The sequence below is a fragment of the Macaca mulatta genome, chromosome 8 (assembly GCF_049350105.2).
Source record: "Macaca mulatta isolate MMU2019108-1 chromosome 8, T2T-MMU8v2.0, whole genome shotgun sequence".
Classification (NCBI taxonomy): Eukaryota; Metazoa; Chordata; class Mammalia; order Primates; family Cercopithecidae; genus Macaca; species Macaca mulatta.
In genome coordinates, this window is record NC_133413.1 from 14810752 (window position 1) to 14835562 (window position 24811).

The 24811-nt window shown below is 37.8% G+C and overlaps 1 protein-coding gene across 2 annotated transcripts in view; it reads right to left on the bottom strand.

Annotated features, from left to right (window-relative positions):
* Positions 1 to 24811, bottom strand: part of DLC1 (DLC1 Rho GTPase activating protein) — a 429208-nt gene that overhangs the window by 196281 nt on the left and 208116 nt on the right. The window lies entirely within an intron of this gene.

The window sequence follows — 24811 nt, forward strand, 5'->3', positions numbered from 1 at the left end:
ACACAGAAAAGGTGCTGCTTAGAATCTGCCACTTATACAATAATTCCTCAAGTTGTATTTCCACAAACTTCAAACTATCCCAGTTTTCTGTGACACTGAGAGGTGAGACTAGTTTGTGATAATTAGTGTTGTCTCAGCTTCATAGGTAGAACAAGTAGGAATATGAGGAGTTCATTGATTTTTCAAGATCCCACTGGGAATCATAAGAAAAATGAGAATCAGCCATATGCAGTGGCTCACGCCTGTAATCCCAGCACTTTGGGAGGCAGAGGCGGGTGGATCACGAGGTCAGGAGATTGAGACCATCCTGGCTAACACAGTGAAACCCCGTCTCTACTAAAAATACAGAACATTAGCCGGGTGTGGTGGGACCTGTAGTCCCAGCTACTCGGGAGGCTGAGGCAGAATGGAGTGAACCCAGAGGTGGAGCTTGCAGTGAGCTGAGATTGCGCCACTGCACTCCGGCCTGGGCGACAGAGTGAGACTCCGTCTCAAAAAAAAAAAAAAAAAAAAAAAGAGAATAACGACGTTATGCTTTGATAGGTTTGCAGTTTCTTATTTCTGTGATAAAGGATTAGTTTCAGCCATTGGTGGAGATGCTGTTTGACCAGGAAAGCTGTGTAAACTCTTCCAGATCCCTGGAGAGCAGAGGTTCTAGTTTGTATCCTAAGCTAGAGATTCTGGTTTAAGTAAGTCCCTAACATTTTCCATATAAGAAAATCATCCTGCTTTGGTAATGTATTACTAATTTAATTTAATTTTGCCTGATTTATACATTTTATCTTGCTGCAAACAAAATTTTTAATTTTATAGTGTTTCTAGGTTCCATCTTCTCTGATTTAATGTTAGGGACCCTTCTTTACCAAGCTTGTGTAACATAAATCCACTTTGGTCTTATGGCCACTGTTGCTGATGAAACTCATTTAACCCTTCTTTGGACCAATGAGAAGAACATTTAGGACTACCTAAACTGCTGGAAGATCCTTTCAAAAGAATGTGAATAATGATGGGAAATGAAAAGCTTATTCAGAGTTAATACCATGTTTGGATCCGGGTCTTTGGCATAGAAAGAAAATGATTATAACCCCATTGGTTAAGTCCTGTGAGTGATCCAGCCCCTGAAATAGGATGGCAGGCTTAGTGAATGGCAGTGCCTACCCCAGCATAATATATCTGCCTAAAATGCTGTAACTCCACAGAAGATGTTCTCCACTGTGTTGGTATCCAATAGTCCATGACAAGGAGTATTCGTAGAATGAAGCCTCTGTAACTCTGAAGGATGTCTAAATGGTTTCTGTTCATTGTGATAACTGGCATCTAGCAGGTAGGTTACATGTTGTGGAGGACCGCTTTCGTTTTGAAATGTTTAGATAATATAATCATCTTTAGTGCATTTGCTCTGACAACTGGAAATTTTACTTGTTAATCTGCTTCTACATTTGGAACCCTAAGAATTCCACTGAATTTGGTTGAGAATCTTCTTTGTGTAAGCTCTATTAAATATTCTTGACCAAAGGGCTCAAATCAAGGTGGCTTGCACTATTAGGTGCATATTGATGTTTGATAGACCAACAAACTACAATGATGATTTTCTTCAAATTGATTATTTCTGACCTGGGGGCAAACAAAATTATTCTTGGAAGGCAGGGAGAAAATCTTGGAATCTATATCTGTATGTACACATAGTGTTCTTTAAATATTTCCATTTTGTATAATGTACAAAGCACATAAGTACCATGATTTATAGATATAATTTATACATAAATAAATGTATACATTGCGGTTCTATGCTGAGAAAGCTTTACTGACAGGACTGGCGATCAAGGTTCAGAGACTTGCTCTACAACTTCTGATATATACCAAAATCACACTATCTGTCAGAGTAAAATCAACTTGTTGGAGGGCACAGTGTTGAATATATCTATAAGGGGAAAGGCTGCAATAAAACAAGAAGTGAATGTTAGGGAAGAGAGGACTTCCTTTTCTTCTTGAGTCATGTAACAATATCTTATTTCCTTTTGACTGCTGAATTTCAGTAACTATGCTTTCTGAAGCAAAGATCTCTACCTGGGCTATGAAAAGTCACCTTGCATGTGGAAAAGAGGACTTGATTTCAATTCTGCCCCTTGCCAGACAGCTTTGTGATCTTAGGACAGCATTTTGTTTTCTCATTTGCTAATGAGGGTATTGACTAGATCATTTATTCTGGTTGAGATTCGAGGGTGGGAGAAGAGGATATCAGAATTACATAGGGTGGGGACTTGTCCCTCCTGTTAGAGTGGAGTGAAAAGTTTAAACAACTCTACTGGGCTAGATGGTCTCATTCCACTTCAGAAAAATACCTCAGCAGAATTCTAGCTATTAGTATATATAATTGGCCATTTTAATGCTTTCCTTAAGCTATTTTCAAGTTGCTTTGAACATCTTTCTCTGGAGCTGTTTCTTTGGATTTAATCCTCTCTTGATCATTTCTTTTCCACTCTCTGTAGTTGACCATAGTTTTCAATGTGAAAATGTTTAACAGAGAGGCAGGAAATAAAACATACTGGAAAAAAGAAAGAGGATGTAGAGATGCCTTCAGAACTTTTTTTCTATGTCATGATTTCAGGTTTTCTTTTATGTTGTAATTTCAAAAGGTTAAGCATTTGCAATTTCTATAGAAAAATAAACAATAATGGTACATCAAAAATAATGCAAAAAAGTCTATAACTTATATTACCTTAGCAAGAACCGAATATCTAATAGTAAAATAATTTTAGATACAGTTAAAACTTCAGGGGGAAATAATTTCCTTTATTTTGTTCTTCATTTTATTGTATTCATATCATATTTTTATTCTTTCTTTTATCCTTTCATTTTTCACCATGTAAAATTACAGTGTGTTAGTAAAGAAGCCTAGCATTACAGCATAGAACAGGAGTTATCATTTCTCTGCTCTCTCCTATTTAAAGTATATTATGATTACTTGAATTGCTTTTAAATTGTGGTTATTGAAATTAATACTTACTGTTTCATGTATCTTTTTGTCGAGATTGAAATACAAATATTAACCCCTTGCTGTTTCTAAATTAGAAGACTTCCTTCCGAGAAAAAAAACCCCAAAAAACTCACATATTATTTTACCTTCATATACAGTAATTGCCACAAATGTCCATAAAGAATGACAGACGTTGTTACTTTTGGATTATAACAATTAGCAACGATCTCAAATAACACACTTACACTAACAATAAAATGAAAAGCAGTTTTAGATAATGGCTACATGATATACTCAGGCATATACATTCAGGGATGATGTAAAAATCAGACCAAACAGGAACCCAAATATTTCTCTATGTTAACGTAACTTGTTGATTATACTTTTTTGACCATAGTATTAATAAATGTTATATATTGTGATAGGACTCAAAACATTGCAATATCAACTAGCTTGAATGTTTCCGTAAAAAGGTATTTGCAGGTCGACTTCTGTGTATGAAGGGATCCTACTGAAACACACACACACACACACACACACACACACACTCAAGAAAGAAAAATAAAAATAAAAAAAACAACTTTTTTTTTTTCAGAAAGTATACAATACACTGTGAAGTACTGTAATCTCTGAGAGAAGGTTTTAAAAAAATAGATAAGCCTGACCATTGTTCTGATACCAACTCTGCATATGGGCAATTTGGGGGCCACAGAGTAGAGAGGGGAAAACCAAACATAACCTGGCAGTTCTTTTTCTTTTCTTCTCTTTTTTGGGACAAGGTCTCACTCTGTTGCCCAGGCAGGAGTGTAGTGGTGCGATCTCGGCTCACTGCAACTTCTGCATTCCGGGCTCAAGCAATCCTCTCACTGCAGCCTCCTGAGTAGCCAGGACTACAGGTGCACACCACTATGCCTGGCTAATTTTTTAATGTTTTGTAGAGATCAGAACTCCCTGTATTGTCCAGCGTGGCTCAAACTCATGGGCCCAAACAATTCTCCTGCCTCAGCCTCCCAAAGTGTTGGGATTACGGATATAAGCCACTCAGCATGGCCTAGCAGTGTTAAGGTGACAGAGATCAGCGTTTAGGGGAATGGAGGCAGCTAGAATTTGTAGGGCAGAGTATCAAAGAAGACGGAGCAGAACAAAGAGTGAGATCTGCAGAGGGGTCTTCCCAAGCCTTTGGCTGAATATGGATAGACACCAGCATGAGAAGGAACTCTCCAAGGCTAGGAAAGAAGCCCTGGAAATCAGTGGACTAGAGTCACTTCCAGTCCAGTGGAAGTACAGTCACTTCCTGGAGCACATACAAAGCTGGCATTAGTTTGTGTTCCTACCAGTGAGTATGAAGAGACCTCAGGAAATACGGAGCATTAGGTATAATCCCCAGAAGAGTCATGCCTCAGCAGCGGGGCTAAATTAGTCCTAAAATAAAGACTACTTTGGACCTGATAGCAGAAGAAAGAAAAAAATAATAAAGATAATGGCCCGGTGCAGTGGCTCACACCTGTAATCCCAGCACTTTGGGAGGCCAAGGCAGGTAGATCACCTGAGGTCAGGAGTTTGAGACCAGCCTGATCAACACGGTGAAACCCCGTCTCTACTAAAAATACAAAAATTAGCTGGGTGTGGTGGCGGGTGCCTGTAATCCCAGCTACTCAGAAGGCTGAGGCAGGAGAATTGCTTGAACCCGGGAGGCAGAGGTTGCAGTGAGCTGAGATCGTTCCATTGCACTCCAGCCTGGGTGACAGAGCAAGATTCCATCTCAAAAATAAATAAGTAAATAAATAAATAAATAAATAAATAAATAAATGAATGGATAACAGAAAGCACTGAAATTAAAAACCAACAAACAGTTTAGAAGAACAAAAGCTGGTTCTTGGAAGAGATCAGTGCGATTGCTTAATCTCTAGTCAGATCAACTAAAAGTAAAAAGTGAGTTTAGCAAGATCACAGGATTGAAGATTAATATACAAAATCAATTGTATTTTCATATACTGGAAATGAACATTTCATAGTTAAACAAGAAAATACCATGCATGATTAAAAATATGAAATACTTAAAGATACATTTAATAAAATATTTGTACAAAAATTTGTACACTGAAAACTACAAAATATTGCTAAGAAATTGAAGATGATATACATACATAGAGATTTACCATTTATGCATTTGAAGACAATATTGCTAGGTTGTTAATTCTTCCAAACTATAAATTCAACACAAAACCAATAAAAATTCCAGCAGATTTTTTGTCTGTTTGTTTAACTGACAAGTTGATTCTAATTTATATGGAAATACAAAAGACCTAAAGGAGCCAAAATAATTTTGAAAGTGGAGTGATGTTGGAGGATTTACACTACCTGATTCCAAAAGCTACAGTAATCAAGACAGGGTGGTATTGATTTAACAATAGAAATATAGGCTAAAGGAACAGAACAAAGATTCCAGAAATAGATCCGTACTATATGGTGCTAAAGTTAGCTAATGGAGGGGAGATAATCTAGCTGAAATAGGTTATCAACAACTGGGGTGCTGGGGCAGTTGGATAACCATATGGAAAAAAGGAATCTTGAGCTTTACCTCACACCTGAAACAAACATGAGCTCTAAATGGAACATAGACCAGAGACCTAACTGTAGGAGTAAAACTGTAAGACTTGTAGAAGTTTTCGGATCATCTTCCAACCACATTTTAACAAATGGGAAAAGGTTTAAACTGATACATCACAAAAGAAGATATATGAATGGCCAATAAGTACATGAAAAGATGCCCAATGTCATAAATCATTAGGGAAATGCAAATTAAAGCCAGTTGAGATATTATTACATACTAAAATTAAAAAGACTGACCATACTAAGTGTTGGAGAGAATGTAGAGCAGCAGGAATTCTTACAGATTGCTGGTGGGAATGTAAAATTGTTTAAGCAATTCGGAAACAGCTTGGAAGTTTCTTATAAAGTTAAATGTACCTTACCAATGAATTCCACTCCTAGGAATTACTAAAGATATATAAAAATATACGTTTGTACAAATGCCTTTTTCCACTTATAGATAATTCTACAAAAGGCAAAGTTATGGTGACAGAGATCAGCTCAGTGCTTGCCAGAGGCTGGGAATGGGGTGAATGTGGGATGAGATTAACTACTTGGTACATGAGAGAATTTTTAGGGGTGATGACGAAAAGCAAAGTGATAAATTGGGGAAATATTTGCATCATAAGTATGCAATACAGTGTTATTATCTATAACAAATAAAGCACTTCTGTAAATCAAAAAGCAAAATAGAAACAATCCAATTGAAAAATCAATGGATTTATAAATAAGCATTTCACAGAACATATAGAAGTGATAGAATTGGGTAATAGAAGCTTAGTGTTCAAACTTTGATACTGACAAAAATTCTCTAACCAAAGCAAACCATCAGAACCCTCAATCTCTGAAAATTAGATAGATATATAACTTCACAGGGAGGTGAAGAGGAGGTGGTTTTTCTATCACCAGAGAAAAAAATTGCTGTTTAAGAAATAATCACTGACTTGGAGTGTGTGTATATCAATATGATATACCCAGTGCTGTGTTAATTGGATTAGATTTTATTATAATAAAGTAGTTTGAATGTCAATAGTAAAATTTATTTTAATGGTTTCATGAAAGAGTTATTTTATATTGAATCATTATTAGTATCCATTCATTATAAAAGTATAAAAACATGTCAACTCAATAATGATGTTTCTATTGTATTGCATTATTATATGAGAATATGTTGTTTGTATGGATATATATTCCTTTTCAAGGCGCAGAATGCAACCTGAAAAAATACTTATTAAAGTGAACAGGCATTTTGCTAATATTAGCAGCAAAAGAATGTAAATTTTCACAGTCTCTCTGATAGCCAAAAACCTTTTCTTAAATATTTTGAAATAGGAAAAAAATAGAAAAAAAACACATGAAAAAGTGAAACTCTTATTCTTTTGATTGGCGTACAAAATGCTAAAGAAAGACAAGTGAGGAGAAGAAGGAAAAAAAGAAAGCCTTTGATAAAAGGAAACAGAATTGTGAGAGATGGAACCTCACGATGTGTTTGCATGAGTTGAAACTGTACAGGAGATGACAGTCTGCAAACTTCACAGGAAAGAGGGGATCTGAGGTGAAGGTTGAGCACCCTAGAGACTGAAGCACAAATGCAGATGGTGAAAGACCATGGAGATTTTTAGCAAATGCTTCTTTTGTACAGATTCCTTTGTGTGTATATGTGTCAGGGGACTCTTGTTAATAAATTTAAGAAATGTGGTGGGAATCAAAGAAACCTGATGCCTTCATTGATTGCCTAATGTCTTCAACTAAAGAGTTGGGAAACTCTGACTCTAACTTTCCCTGCCACTTCTTACTGGCTTGGGCTTTCTGGCCTTTGAAACTAATCAAGGTGTGGCCAATTCAATGAATGGCTGGTCAGGGTCCAGACAGATGGTCAGAGATGAGCACAGAAATGGAAAGTAAACATTCAGAACCTTCTTAATTTTATGTATGTTGAATCTAATGATAAAAAAACTTTGGCTTCTATTTTATGTTTTCTTTTCCAATTTTTTTTCTAATACTTTATTTTCATTATATTTTAAAATGGTATGGGTTAAAGAAATAAATCACCATAAATATGTTTGGAAAACCCTGCTCTGAAGTGTAAGTATAAAATATAAGAGTAGCTCTAGATGGAGAGAAAAGGGCCCTGTTTTGTGAAGTTTTAAAATCAGCCTCTGAATTAAACCCTTGTTGGTATTTGTACATCTCTCATTATTTGTTATATACATGGAAAAGCAGCAGTAGTAAGCATCGTTAACATTCCAATTGGAAATTGAAAAACAAACCTCCAAAGGAAACAGAGGTATTTTTGCCTTTGGAATTTTGTGCACAATGAGTGGTTCACATCTGGCATGAAGACTAGATTGCCAATGATGCAAGAATATTGAAAAGTGAAATATTCAAAGAAAAACAAAGGATACATGGAGACAGGAAATAAAACAGGCAATTTTGCCAATTAAGTGTAAAATATAATGATTATAAGGTAGAGTTTCCTTTTATCTAGCTTTTTTTTTTTTTTTTTTTTTTTTTAGGAAATAGCATTTCTTAGGAGAATATTTGCTCTGAAATCAGTTGAAAAATTGGAGATCTTTAGAAACAGCTATTTTCTTAGTTTTTTTAAAAATTCATATGTTATTTTTATAACAATGGTGTCACTTGTTATTTATTATCATGAGCAATGGTTGAATTGTAATAAATCAGAGTTCAATTTTTAAAAGTATATCCCCAAAACCAAAAGCCTACCTCAAAATACTTTACTTTTCTTCTAACCTAGCCACTAAATCCCATGAAATGTATATCTATTAAAATTTTGTTATCAATAGTGATCGTAGTTGTTATCGAAAGAGTTTCTGGTATTACAGTATATCATTTAAAAATAACTGTTTTTTTTCCTTTAATACAGAATTAAGAATAAGGATGTCTAGATCTTTGCAGATGGGGTGATGCAACTGATTAATAATAATTAGTATTCTTTGTAAAAATTATAATCACTCTTTGAGGCCTGTTGGAGTCTGGACCCATCCCATTTTTCCAATCTTCTCTCCTTCCAAACACAAACTCTAGGCTCCAGCTGGCTGGGCTACTCAATTGCATCACTGTGCCTCGTGCATTTCCCAGTCTTTTAATTCTGCCAACACTATTTTCCTTGCCTAGAAATGCCTCAGATCTTCCTTTCCAGTATTTCAATGCTTTCATTCCCCCCTCAGCTAAATGTCCAGAGACTCTTGAGTATCTTACCACTTAGCTGTTACTGCTTATCTAGCTCAGCAGGCTATCAGCATCCTCAAAGGATGTGCCATCAAGGTCTAGAATAAGGAGATTCTGAGACAACTAAACAGGAGAGGCGGCCCCTATCAACATCACTAGTTCCTGTCCCTTTCCCCCTTTGTTGCTGGCCTGCAACTTTCTAGGGGAGGAAAGAAGAAGTAAGAAGTGGGTAGGGAAGAGACTTGTATGGGCTGACATTTGGAAGGACTTGTATTAACCCAGCGTAGGGATCATAGGTTTCACTTAGGGGAAGCTAAAGGTTGTGGACTTAACTAAAGTTTGTATCCGTTTTTATATGGCAGTTTATATATGGCCTTTTATATGGCAGTGATTTTTGCAGTGTTACTTGGGCCATTTTTAGGAACTACAAAACTGCAAATTAGGTGCTGTGTGTGTCACCATTCTTCACTTTCATTCTCTGACCACCTTCACTCCTGTGACCTGCCCCTTTTTCCTAAGGCATTCAGTGCTCCTAACATCTGGCTTCCCAGGGCTACCACTCCACAGTGTTCTATAATTCCTTCACCCCCAAATACCCTCCATCTCATAGAGTTAGAATTCCTTTTATTATTAATATGTAGAGACATTGTTTCGTTCTGTCACCCAGGCTGGCCTGCAGGGGTGCGATCATAGCTCCAACTCCTGAGTTCAAGCCATCCTCCTGCCTCAGCCTCCAGAGTAGCTAGGACCACAGGCATGTGCCTTTGCACCTGGCTAATTTTTTTTTTTTTTTTTAGAGTTGGAGTCTCTATTTTGCCCAGGCAGGTATCAAACTCATGGCCTCAAGCGATCCTCCTACGTCAGCCTCCTGAGTAGCTGGGATTATAGACAGGTGTCACCATGCCTGGCTAATTGCTCAAATTTTGTAGAGACACGGTCTCACTATGTTGCCCAAGCTGGCTTTGAACTCCTGGCCTCAAGCAATCCTCCTGCCTTGGCTTCCCAAATTGTTGGTATTACAGGCATGAGCCACTGTGACCAGACACAAATTCCTTTTATGTGGGTGCTTGGTAACACTTGCTAGGCTATTCCAAGATGTGAACAAAATTTAGCCCTGGGGGAGGAGAAGGGGGTGTACAATTCTAGAGAAAGTTGTAAATAAAATAAGAACCTTGTTCCAATGAACATCTACTCACTGAACGTGAGTAGTGTGACGCCCAGCTTCTCATTGCACAGCCCCATCCTCTTTTTCTCTCCTTGCCATGTGTGCATATGGAATTATTTTCATTACCTTAAAAGGTTGTTGTCCTTGGAAGACTGGATAATGAGTAGGCAGCATGTGCAAATATGTGCAACCATATGACACTTTGGGTATCTTTTATTATTTTGCTTGTTCAATACACTTCATATTTGTGTGTCTTTTCTTTTACCTTGACTATAAGTTCTGTACAGGTGGTGTCTTCAATAGTTTTGTGAGCCTAGTGCATTGTATGGCAATAATACATACTCAAAAATAGTTTTGGTAATATTTATAACAAAATGTGACTGACTTTTTGGTTGTCATTCAGTGCTATGATAATCTGTCTTAAACCTTAAGATGTTGTTTTGCTGTACAGACTTTGAAGTACCAATGGAAATGAAATGCATGTAGAGGAAGAGTAATAGATGGGAAATTTCCACTGATATTAACCAGTGGTTTTCAAACTTAGTGCTCACAAGAAGAACACTCCCTGGAGAGTATGTTAACGTTTATGGTTATTGAGCCTAAGCGATTTTGGTTCAGCAGGCCTGGAGGTATCCAGGAATCTGAATTTTTAAACAAGCATTCCTGAAAATCATGGGGCACACTTTAGCAAACGGCGCATTAAAGGGTATGCTGTTTTTCTTAATTAAAAATGCCATTTTCGTTTCTTTCAATTTTTTAATTTTTGAAAAAAATGATTGAATGTCCTTTATGTGCAAGAAATGCAAAGATAAGTCACACATGGTTTTTATTATATAATATGGAAAAAAAGTCTTAACAGTAATAATAAAGGGCATGAAAGGATACCAGCCTTATAAGAAGTTCAGATATAGTACTGGAGTGTTTTGGGAAAAAGTGCCAATTGCTGAATAGTGGATATCCTGGAAATCTTCAAAGACAAAGTAAATATGGACATCTGGAGATGATATAAAAGGAAATTTCAGGAAAAGGTAACAATATTAGCAAAAACGCTGAGGTGGAAAGTGCAGGTTGTGGAGAATGTGAGCATTCCTATGATGGCACTAGGGGGCAAATGGAATGAGATGTGTAGCTTGGGCCGGAGCTGGAAACTGTGCAGACATATCTTTTTTTCTTTGAGATGGAGTTTCATTCTTACTGCCCAGGTTGGAGTGCAATGGTGTGATCTCAGCTCACTGCAACCTCTGCCTCCCAGGTTCAAGGATTCTCCTGCCTCAGCCTCCCATGTAGCTGCGATTACAAGTATGCGCCACCACACCTGGCTCATTTTTTGTATTTTTAGTAGAGACAGGTTTTCACCATGTGGGCCAGGCTGGTCTTGAACTCCTGGCCTTAAGTGATCCGCCTGCCTCAGCCTCCCAAAGTACTGGGATTACAGGCATGAGCCGCTGCACCCTGCCATGTGCAGACATATCTTTAGTTGGGTGAGACTCCCAAGAGAAGGTGTAAAGACAGAGGAAAAGAAAACTCAAATATCAATGCCATGTAACTTACTTAAGGCTTATAGTAGAGAATTCAGTGAGATCATGTTTGGATAGTAAACATTTTTTGTTAATTACATATGATTTCAGTGAGTACTGTGATACTAATATGTAAATTTATTTCTATCTGCTCCGTGATATTAACTTCTGTGATTTGCGATGAACAAAATAAAACTCTTGAATGGGAAGAGAAAGACCAATATTAGAGCTATTAAAACGAAAATCAAAGCACTATCCACTTAAAGTATTTCTAAAATATAATTCCATATAATTGATCAGATATTTATACTCATTACTGTCCATGTCACTTATATAATATAGTAAATACACAGTATACTGACATGGACAGTAATAAATATAAATAAAGTGTAAGTGACATAGACAGTAATATATATAAATAAGGTAAATTCTAGAAAATCACAAAAATATGTAGTATTTCCCTTTCCCATACAAACCAAACCAACCAAACCAGACCAAGCCTAAAACCCCTAAGGGTTAAATAATTTCACTAAAGAAAACAAAAGCAAGGTAAGCTGAAGTCATGGGAAATAATAGACACAGAGCAAGAGGCTGAAAAGCTACCATAGACGAAGCAAAGGTTTTCCAGATGTGGAATTCTTTCTACACATTAGTGCTGTTATTTTGCCTCACTCAGGTTCTACCAGGAAACAGACAAACCAATAATGCAATGGTTTTTTTTTTTTTTCTATCTTCTGTCTGTAATCTAATTAAACCAACTTTGCTGAAATTTTACATTTTGTTTTCTTCAGGAAAATGTCTTGGTATTTGTGACCTGCAGTTTTTTTTTTTGTTTGTTTTTTTGTTTTTTAAGCTGGCTTTCATTATAAATGGGAATGCTGTTGGAATGCCTGAAGGTATTTGTATGCGTGTTGGAGTATCTCCTTTTGGAAAGACATTTTGAATGTGTCTCCACCCCACGGATCTCTTGTCCACATCATAGAAAGGCCAGGCCGCTTCCTACACGTGGGGACGAGTGGTCACTGCTCTGTTTATGTTCTATTGTCGTGGACCATCTGGGAGAATGGCTCCTGATTGGCTGTGGAACGATGAGTACCAACTCAGAGTCGAGGTCACAAGTTAGACCCAGGTCATTCTTTTTTAAGGCCCTAAGTTTTGGTGTTCAAAAATATTACAAAATAAAGTTTTCTGGATATAATAAGCCAGCTCTTCACTTTGCTAAAGTCATAAAATAAGAAGGCGTTAATGTTCCCCTTTGGGTAACCTGGCTGATCTTTGTTTTGCATAGATGGACGCTATTGTGTTCATCATTGCAGCAGGGATGCAGCCATCAGAGGCCTTAGAAATAATAATTAAAAAAAAAAATGCACGTGCTCCCCACGTCCTACATACAAGTATATTTTTTTAAATAGAAAAATGCTAAATGATAGAATTCAGGTTAAGTCTAACAGAATTCTGACATTTTCTTCTCTTAATTTAAGAGTCTTTATTTAAAAAAATGCATCAATTGTGTTACTCATTTTTTTTGTTTTTATATTCCTTTTTAAATAAACAAATGTTTATTTAAACATGAGGGGATGTGGATATAGTCTGTTGAAAATATAAAATTGTTAAGGGCAGCAGCACGTGACCCAAACAAATTCTATTGCAAATTAAAAACCAAATTGCAGGCCAGTCATGGTGTCTTACACCTGTAATCCCAGCACTTTGAGAGGCTGAGGTGGGAGGATCTCTCTTGGAGCCAGGAGTTTGAGAGCAGCCTGGGCAACATGGTGAGATCCTGTCTCTACATTAAAAAACATTTTTTTTTAAAATTAGTCGGTCATGGTGGTGCATGCCTGTAGTCCCACTGACCAGGGAGGCTGAGGCAGGAAGATTGCTTATGCCCAGGAGTTCCAGGCTGCAGTGAGGCGCGATTGCACCACCGCATTCCAGCTTGAGCAACAGAGCATGAACCTGTCTCTAAAACAATAAATTAATTAAAAATAAACAAATAGCCAAATGGCCTGTTCAGGATAAATTAAGTGATTTTTAAAAGGAGATAATTTATGTAGTCAAGGGGAGAAAGAAAATCCATGAATCTTAAAACTGTAAGCTACGATGGCACTGATTTCTATGACTGAGGCTCAAAGAGACGGGGCGAATGATGTTCTTTGAGCTCCAACGGAATTATGAAATAATATAGTTCTGTAGCCAAAAAGGGCAATATTGTGAAAAATTCTAATTGTATTGAACATTCAGGATATGCCTAGTTCTAGCAAGGATTTGTGGAGTAAAACAAATGCTGTACTATTAATATTTTAGTGTCATACCTAATAGTTTCACTATGCGGAACACCCCCTGTGCTCTGCCCATTCATTTCTCTGTCTCCGCAAACCACTGACCGCCAATGATCTTTTGACTGTTTCCTTGGTTTGCCTTTACCAGAATATCATACAGTTTGAACTTTACTTTCTGGTTACTTTTGCTGTGAACTTAAAATTGCTCTAAAAATAAAGCCTAATTATGAATGAAATAAGCATCTTTTAGGTGCACCGTACTGTGCTACATGATGTTTTAAAAGATGGTTACAAGCTGTTGGAAAGCATTGCTGAGATAAATAGAACACTCAGAGGACAAGGACAGTCCATCAATGATCAAGTACAAAAATGACCAGATCAGACTCCATGTGCCATAGTTATCTCATTTCAGAAAGTATGAAATTAATGTGAGCAGGAGTTATCATAGAAGACTTCACCTTCTCTGGGAAGCCAGGACACAAATGAGTCATTGGGGGATGGGGTAGATAATTTCTGGAAGGGAAACAGGAGGAGCAAAGGTCAAGTTATGCAGAAGCAACTTCAGGAGAAAAGTGAGGTTGTTACCATGGTTACAGCGGACGGTGCGTGCTAGAAGAGGATGGAAAATAAGGGTGGAAAGGAAGGGTAAGGCCGGATTATGGAAAAAATTTATTCAACAGCCTGAGAAGTCTTGGCATTTAACCACGACATATAGCATAGCGGCTAAGAGCATGCACTGTTGTCTGCATTGCTGGCTTTGAATCCTGATTTGGCCACAGTGTGACTTTCGATATATTAGGAAGCCTCTCTGAGTCTCAGGTTCTTCACCTGTATCATGTAGATAACAATAGCACCTACCTCATAGGGTCGCTAGGGGATTAACTGAGTTCACGTCTATAAAGTGCTTGGAAAAGTGCAGGCACAGAGTAAATTCTTGTTATTATTATCAGTTCAGTCATTCATTCCACAAACTTCAACCAAAACATCTGTTAAGAGGCTGGTATTCCCGAGGTGCAGGGAAGATGTCTTTTAGGAAATCACAGCTCAGTGGGGAAAGTATTTAGATAAATATGTTCAAGAGGATCACAGATTTAAAGAGAAAGGGGAAATTTTAAAAAGTGATGAACTGTACTGTTATTGTCCCCATTTGTCTATTTCTTTAAATCCATAGAAGAGAACTGATTTAACATTTATATTAACAAGAAGTTTATAACATTAGCAGGTGTGAGTCACAGAAATGTGTTTGGGAAATTTTAAAAACAAATATAATACCCTACTTGTGTGTGCATCAGCACTCTTTAGTGAGTATTTTAGTTAAGTAGAACTTTAAGAACTCTGTGAGAACTTTACCTCATTACAGTAGTCAGGACAAAATAGTTTCTTAAATTCATGATCCACACTTCTCCTGAATTAAATTAGATTTCTGCACAGCCTGCAGACAAGAAGATTGGCACCAACCTTTTATTGGGCACTGGTGAATTTGTTATGGTTGTTAGTAACTCTTTAAGGGTTCCTACTTTGATAAAACACATCTAAAAAGTTATGTCTTAATTCTATAATAGAAATGTCTATGGAATCCATTGAAAGATATTGAACTTGCCTACAGAAAACAAATCAAAGTGCTTCAAGCCAATGGAGGGTCAATACGAGAAGTATAGTCGTGCCAGCAGAATTGTAAGTCATTTTATACTTAGTGAGGTCAGAGTAATACCTTATTACATGTAACTTTCCAAAGTAAACACACCTCTTCAAAGAAACTAGGATCAATCAGTTTTCTTGTGGGTACATATTTGTGTATATATTCACATTATTAATAAAATTAAACTGCAAACTGTGCACTGGAAACTCAATAGAGGTAAAAATTTGAAGACTTCTAAGAGATGAACAGGTAAGTGTTTTTTTTGGGGGGGGGGTGGGGGGGAGATGGAGTCTCATTCTGTTGCCCAGGCTGGAGTGCAGTAGGGCAATCTTGGCTCACTGCACCCTCTGCCACCTCCCAGGTTCAAGCAATTCTCGTGCCTCAGCCTCCTGAGTAGCTGGAATCATAGGTGTGCACCATCACGCCCAGCTAATTTTTGTATATTTAGTAGAGATGGAGTTTCACCATGTTGGCCAGGCTGGTCTCGAAGTCTTGACCTCAAGTGATTCGCTCACCTTGGCCTCCCAAAGTGCTGGGATTACAGGCCTGAGCCACTGCGCCCGGCCTACGTTTTTAAAATAAGGGAAATGGGTGGTAATAGAAAAGTTGGAAAAACCAGGAGTAGCAAGCTTCAGAGAGTCTCAGGGCAGATTAAATTTCAGAAAGGGTGACTTTGAAACTTGAGAATTTCAGATAAAATATCCATGTCTGTGTAGCCCCTGGAAAATCTTGGAATACACTTACGGGTGTGTTTGTCTAGGTTTGAGACTGTTGCTTTATAGGACTTCTCAGTCGTGAACCACCATGCCCAGCCAGATTTTGAACTAAATGGAAGATCCTTAGTTGCTTTCTTGGTAAAACAGATACAAAAGGGCCCTTTCATAAATTATCTTTCTTCAGAGAAGATTGAAAATGACAAATTATTTTTTCTACTGATAAAGGTCAATGGCAATTAAAGCACTGAAATGCAAAGCTCTCTTACTGGCCCATACTGGCAGTTCATAGCCACCTCTTCATGCGCTGATAGCCATTCTTTCCAAGAAATAATGGGAGGAGTAAAATGTGCATCAGACATTTTGGAAGGAGAAATTAAAAGTTCGTCAAATATTGTGAAAAGTCCTGGACGTGGATAGACCTGAGATTAGCTGAATGCTTGTATGAGTTGTTTCATCTGCCAAATAAACAGATTGATTCAAAACTATTTCTTGAGCACCTCCTCTGTGCAAGATATCACATTGCACGTGGGGTAACAAAAAATGAAATGGGAGGTTTCTGCCTTCAAGGAGCTCTTAGCCTGATGTAGCATAAAATTCATGAACAGAAATACATCATAGAAAACATGAAATGCCATAATAAATATACCAACGAAGTGCCACTTTCAGCTGCAGAGACCTGGGAAGACCACTTCAAATGTGGGAGGAAACATTTGAATCAGAACATATTAAAAGAGAAATTATCATCTACCTGTGTTGCTTAAAATATAATTGAGAGGAAAAGAAAATATGTTCTATTGGTTCTGGTAATACAGTAGATTTGTCTCACCCAATTAGCAACAGCAAAAATACCAACAGAAAATGAAGAAATATTTGGAAAAGTATCTGTATTTTAAAAATCCTATGAGTTCAAGATCTTTGGCACTGAAGAATAGATTACTTATATTTTTCACAAATTCCTTGATACCTGAAAGCTAATGTGTTTTCTTTCCACAGCCCAGTCAACCACAGCTAACTTTTCATGGATTAGTTTACATTAAGTTTTAGAAACACTGAGAAGTTATGTGTGAGCATACCCTACATTCTTTCCTCATAAAGAAGCAGGCAAGCAGAGCCCTTCATACATTAAAAAAAAAAAAATACGAGCAAGTATTTATAAGCCATTAGTGTAAAAATAATGAAATTCACTTTCTGAGAGTGAAAGAGAATACAGAATTTGGAGTGTTGGTCAAGGCCCAGGCTGACCAGATAAAGACAATTTTCACATCTTGCTAAACCCTATAAAACAGCTGGGGGGCTTTGCTGTTACAAGAAGAGCTTCCTTTAGAATAGAAAGGTAAGACTCAAAATTTGGCTTTGGGAGTATCGTGCAAATAGAGCAAAACATTTGCTGATTTTTATAATAATACCAGGCATTGGGAGTACTGAACTGAAGGAAACAAAATTATGTTCTTAAGGTGTTCACAGCCTAGTGGGAGAGACAGCAATAAAACCAATCGGATCCATACTAAAATGAAGACACAAAATAGAGCAGAGTCTTTCCAAAGAGAAGTCTGAAATAGAGCAGTCCTGTTTTAATTTTTTCAGCGAATCTCTTTGGATTTGTAGATCTGGGAACATGGCGCAGAGTGGATATGTCACATTAATCGTTCTCTGGATCCAAGCAATGATGATCAGACTGAAAAAAGGGAAGTGTCTTTCCATTTTAGTTCTTTTTGTTGTTGTTGTTGTTGTTCATTTGCATATCCTTTCTCGGGGATGAAAAGCAGCCAAGAAAATTAATACCAAAATGCATCAAGTCTAGGCTTTGTTATTTAGTATGTTTATAAGGAGCTTGGAATAAAATTATGAAAATTCTGATTTTTCCCTTACACATTTGTCACAAAGAAGTGTTTGATTTCTATTTTCTGTCTTATGACCACAACACAAAGTTTGGAGAGACCGTGACTCTGGTATATGCTTCTGAAAGCTATCTTTCACAAGAATTTCAGGCTATAGTTATTCATTATCTTGATTTTGAACATTTTATGGCCAACCAAACAACCTCCAGGCAGGAGAATAAACATTCTGAGAAAAATGACCAAGGAAAGCAACCAAAGTCGGGCTCTAAGTCATCTTTTTCAATGGACCCCTTTACACATTCATGTGGCACAGATCCCCAAACAGTACCATTAATTCATGACCTGGCTGACATATTTGGCCATTGTGTTGAGTAGTAGGAGTAATGGAGAAGGTTAAATAAAAAACGTTAGAATCGTATTAATTCTAAGTCAGTAAGATTGTAGCCAGAGCATTTTTATAATTACAATTTCTTGATTAACACATATTTTACAGAATGTCTATATTTTAATAGCTATTTTAATTGCAGGACACACACAGACAATATTCTTAACCTAGAAAAGTTCGTGATCTAAAGAAGACACACAGCTAAGCAAGATAATAAAACTGTAACAGAAAAGACGTAGCTTTTTAGGAGCACAGAATAAGCTCTAAGATTAGCTCTGCCTGGGAAATAAGTCTTTAAGGAAGTGATATTATTGTTGGATCTAATGAAGCAAGTAGGATTTTCAAGACGGGGGATAAAAACAACTTATTAGGTACTATGCTCACTACTTGAGTGACAGGGAAAGCTGGACCCCAAACCTCTGCATCAAACAATATACCCATGCAACAAATCTGCACTTGTACCCCCTGAATGAAAAACAAGTTGAAACTATTTTTTCTAAAGCCATTTTTGGCTAATGATAATGCTTTGTTTTGCATGGCCTGCCATATAGCCTGACAAAATTTGTGAAGTGTTCTTTGATTTAATTTTACAATGACAGATTTCATGTTACTCCATATTAATAGTTCGCAAATACGCTCAAAGTGACATTTTAGTGACTAAAATGCAGTGTTACTTTTCCAAGACAGAGCACATTCTAAGTCTCTAATGAAACTATTTTCATTTACTTTGAAAAAGAAAAAAGAAAAAAAAGATGTGGATGGGCGTGGTGGCTCACACTTGTAATCCCAGCACTTTGGGAGGGCAAGGCGGGTGGATCACTCGAGGCCAGATGTTCGACACCAGCCAGGCCAACATAGTGAAACCCTGTCTCTACTAAAAATACAAAAAAATACAATAAAATACAAAATTAGCCATGTGTGGTGGTGGACGCCTGTAATCCCAGTTACTTGGGAGGCTGAGGCAGGAGAGTCACTTGAATCCAGTAGGTGGAGGTTGTAGTGAGTTGAGACTGTGTCATTGCACTCCAGCCTGTGCAACAGGAGCAAAACTCCGTCTCAAAAAAAAAAAAAAAAAAAAAAAAAAAAAAAGGGCTCCTCATCTTTTTTTTTTTTTTCCCCTGGATAAGCCGTCTTTCACTCTATCTCTCTCTTTCTCCACCTATCATCAGGTGCCAGTTACATGCCACAGATCTAGGCAGAACACGAAAGTAGAGAGGTAGAAGGGGTGCTATGATAGTTACAGTTTGAGCAACCAACACAGAAAATGAAGAAAGAGAAAAAATGGAAAATATTGGAGGTATATCAGTGAGGCTCCTTGTGGGAAACAAATGCACATTAAGTACATTGAAGGGAGTTTAATAACAGGACCATTTATAAGGGGAAACCACAGGGCCAGAGGAGAGAATGGCTGTCAGAATTTGGAAGCTTAGTGCAAATGGCAGCCTAAGTAAGAGAAGCCAACAGCGACTCCCAGAAGCTGGAGAAGACACTGTGGCCATTCCTCAGAGATTTTGAACGAGAAATACCATTTGACTCAGCAATCCCCTTACTGGGTATGTATCCAAAGGAGTATAAATCATTCTATTATAAAGATACATCCCACATATGTTCATTGCAGCACTAGTCACAATAGCAAAGACACGGAATCAACCCAAATGCCCATCAATGACAGACTGGATAAAGAAAATGCAGTACATATACACGATGGAATACTATGCAGCCAAAAAAAGGAAGGAGATCATGTTCTTTGCAGGGACGTGGATGAAGCTGAAAGCCATTATCTTTAGCAAACTAAAGCAGGATCAGAAAACTAAACACTGCATGTTCTTACTTATAAGTGGGAGCTGAACGATGAGAACACATGGACACAGGGAGGGAACAACACTCACTGGGGCCTTTTTGGGGAGTGTGGTGGGGGAAGAGCACTAGGGAAAAGAGTTAATGCATGCTGGGCTTAATACCTAGGTGATGGGTTGACAGATGCAGCAAACCACCATGACACACGTTTACCTATGTAACAAATTTGCACATCCTGCACATGTACCGCAGAACGTAATAAAATAAAACTAAATTAAATTTAAAAACAAACTTTCCAACCTCATTGTCCCACCATCCCCCTCCCCCAGTCTCCTGCTACAGCTTCTCGTCCTCCTCATGGCTGAATGGGGAAGACAGAAAGCAGGGAAGTCCTTTGATTTAGTTCACATTGGTTGGCCTCCCAGGGCACAGAGGCAGGGAGAAGTAGGGCAGAGGGTGGATCTGAAGGGCAACACAGACATGTGTCCGGTCCAATGAATGATACTGCAGCTGAATAACAAATGGCTATGTATGGACAGGTCACTCCTGAATGGACAAATGACCAGCCATGACAGTTTAATTTTACTCTACGGCTAATAAAGAGACAGATAAAATGTTGTTGGCACAGGAACTGACACGATCAGGTTATATATTTTCAAAGATAACTCTGGTGACAGTGCAGATAATAGACTGGTGTAATGAGAGGTTCAGTCAGGGAAACCAGTTCTGGATGCTTTTGTGAAAGTCCAGCGGAAAGTGAAGCCCTGCATGAAAGCAGTGGCCAGAGGGATGGACAAGGGTGACGAGAGGGCAGTGCTGACACACCATGTGCAGAAGGTGGAGGAGCCTGGGAGAACCCAGGCGCCTAGCTGGCTTGCTGGGTAGATAGGATCTGATGACCTCAGGGACTGTGGATACAGGAGGATAATGGAGTCACAGGAAAATGGGACACAGCATGAACATTTCTCTGAAACTAATCTTTTTTTGAAAATCAAATATTATCTGTTTCTGAGAGAGAATTTCAGTCTAATAGACCAAAAAAATCTCTAAAGGGAGGTTAAAATGTGATCAACTCTGTCTATACTGTGACAACCTTTGAATTAACTCATTCAGAAGACTCATGGAGAAAGTGATCTCTTTCTTCTTCCACGTGGAGAGCTGCTCAGCTGTTAGTACCACGAGGAAGCATTTTAGGACTTGTGGAACACACAAGGACATCAGTGACGCAGCCAGTGTCTATTCGTCCTGTAGGCACCAACTAATTATCATAAAAAACAGCGACCATTTTTCGGGACTTAGTTTGTACCAAGCATTGTTGCCTTACATCAACAGCATGGCAGATTCTTGATTTGTGTTCTGGAAATGAGGGAGATGAGGAAGTTAAGTGACTTGCTCAAGGCCATACAGATAGGAAGCAGATGTGCTGGAGGATATTCCAACAGGACTGGTACACTCTTTAGAGCAGGGGTCCCCAACCTCCAGGCCCTGGACCAGTACCGGTCTGTGATCTGTTAGGAACCGGGCTACACAGCAGGAGATGGACGGTGGGCAAGCAAACATTACGGTCTGAGCTCTGCCTTCTGTGAGATCAGCAGCAGCATTAGATTCTCATAGAAGCATGAACCCTGTTGTGAACTGCACATGTGAGGGATCTAGGCTGTGCGCTCCTTATGATGATCTGAGGTCTGAGGTGGAACAATTTCATCCTGAAACCATCCCCCACTGCACTCCACGGAAAAATTGTTTTCTGCGAAACTGGTTCCTGGTGCCAAAAAAGGTTGAAGCATACAAACTCTAGCGACACGATCGAAGTTAGATGAAAATGATATTTATTGGATATAATTATACATATCGATACTTGTGTGATTAGTTCTGATTATTTAAAAAAGAAGTTGGTTGGATTCTGTCTCAGATCCTGAGAAGGCACATTCTCACCCAGAGTTTCCTGAAGACAATATTTTGATTTGATTCCTTGCTTGGGAAGCTTTTTGAATAAGCAGGATTAAGAAATTCTCAATTGAGAAGAGGAGAAGGAGGGATGCCAGCCTGATGGGATATCCTCCAACTAGAGTTTGAGTTCCTATGGGGCAGAGACCATCCTTATTCATAACTGCTTTCTCAATAGAACCTAATAGAATGCCTAGAACATGTTGCTGTTCAGTAAGTATTTGTGAAATGACTGAATCCATAAAAGGCTGTTTCAAACTTGCCTCCCTTTGAAGATTTTTGTCATCACAGGGCAGGAGACAAACAGCAGAAATGATCCCACTGAGCTGTATTATCATAGAAACATGGATCAGAATAGAAGACAGTTACTTACAGCACACACAGAGCAATCACACAACTGCAATTCAAGGATGATTAATGGAATGTGCCCAAATGATTTAATTTAGAGCTTCACAAAGCCTAGTAGAGTTGGTTCCAGTTAGCTTGGATGAGAGGTCACACAGATTAAAAATAGACTTTCTTAATAAAGAACAATAGGCTACATTCATTTAGAAAGATACAAAAAAAAAAAAAAAAAAAGACAGGCCTTAGGGGTGGGTATGAAGCTTAATCCTATTTAAGAGTTCAATTAACCCCGAGAAGATTGAGTGGGTCTCCTGCCTTCATGGCCATTCCTCTGTCTAGTGGAAGCTTACAAACAGAGATTCATAAAGACATGAAAGAAGCGAGATTTATATTTGTATATAGTACACTCAAAATATTTTTAATGTTTCAAATAATAAAGTTTAGAAATAGAATTATATTGCTTAGACTGTTACGGTACTTAAAACTTTTGAAATAAATCACATTCTCTTTTGAGTTGTCATATTTGTTACTATGATTCATAAAATATTCAAACATGAGCATTTGTCTTGACAGGTAAATTGAGTGCCTTGAAAAAAGATCCTTTCTTTCTTATACTTAAATGATCAAACAAAATTACATTTTCTCCTAAATATATCAGCATATCCTCCAGAAATCTAAATAAAAATTCATTCTGGAGTAAATTCCAGTCATTCTAATATTTTCATAAAGAGCAGAAGTCAGGTTTTGCTCAAATCAGTCCATCCTGAGTTGCTAAGTGTCTGAGATGGGGCATCCAGGTGCCTGGGGCCTGTAGAGGTCATATATGTTATTTTATAGAACCTCTGAAAATTTAATCTCTTGATTCTTTTATGTGTGCCTCAGCCATATAGAAATGACTCAAAAAGATTATGTAAGGAGGGACTATTAATTTCATTAAAAAAAAGTTGTTCTTAAGGCGGAAAATTTCCAGGATTATGACAAAAAGTAGTGGTTACATTATATTTATGTTCTCTAGTTCTTTGTTTTAAAAATATTTTCAGGCCTGATGCGGTGGCTCATGTCTCTAATCTCAGCACTTTGGGAGGCCGAGGCGGGCAGATCACCAGAGAGCTCAGGAATCTGAAGACCAGCCTGGCCAACATGGCGAAACCCCGTCTCTACTAAAAATACGAAAGTTAGCCGGGTGTGATGGCGCAGGCATGTAATCCCGACTACTCAGGAGGCTGAGACAGGAGAATGACTTGAAACTGGGAAGTGGAGGTTGCAGTCAGCCAAGATCACACCACTGTGCTCCAGCCTGGGGCAACAGAGTGAGACTCTATCTCAAAAAAAAATAATAATAATAATGCTAATAAAAATAAAAATAAAAATATTTTCAAAATATTCGAGAAGCTTGACAGAATGAAGAGCTTCTCCCTGTCAAACTGAAGCCATTTAACTGGAAGAGGAGAAAGAGAACGCTCTGCCTTCCTCTCTCCTCTAGCCATGGCATTTCCATTCCTTCTTTCCCCCGCTGACCAGCCAACAACTCACATCCTCATTTTCTTCTTGGGGTGTGAGAAAACTTGCTGACATTGTGGAATAGGATGACAACTTTGTTCTGTTATATACTTTGTTTAAATTGCAGTGAATCATGGGGACAGCTATTTAAGATATTGGAGATTTAACACTTTAAATCCATTCAATATGTGGTAAATATATTGGTGAAAAAATAATTGCGGTTTGGCCATTCAAAGTAATGGCCAAAACCGCAATTATTTTCAATGGCCAAAACCACAACTGCTTTTGCACCAACCTGATATTAATCCTTATGGTATTAGTACATTGTTATGTTGTGTGATTTTTCTCTTGAGCTGACATGTGATGCCAGTTCAATATTTTCCCTCTATTCTGAAGAGATACTTTTCAACATTATTGAAGTGAAGAAATGAGATACAGCCTAAACATGAGACAAAAGTTTAGCTCACAGAAGGACACAAGCTAGGAAAATTCTGTGTAAAAACTATCTAGCAGCAAAAATAAGATCACTGACATAGACGGCAAACACCCCCGCCAGACAAACTCTAATGCTTTAGTGTAAAGGCACTTGAAATTTTAATATTTTCTCTAACATGAGACTATAAACTTTTAATATACTTCTTAAAAATCACAAATGTCTACAAACTAAGTGATGTACTTCAAGTTAGATAATATACCTTTAATCTGTTTTTGTTCTTATTACACAGAACACGTAAGACAGTATGATTTTTTAAAAGCACATGGATCTACCAATCCAAGTCTAATTTTTCATATTTTCATTTCTCATCAGTCCTTGTCCATTTCCCATAATACTGTTAAATAATTATAATTAGAAAAACACTAGAATTTTTTCTTCAATACAATTAGTCACATTGCTTCATCACTGTAATTTTGATAGTATAGC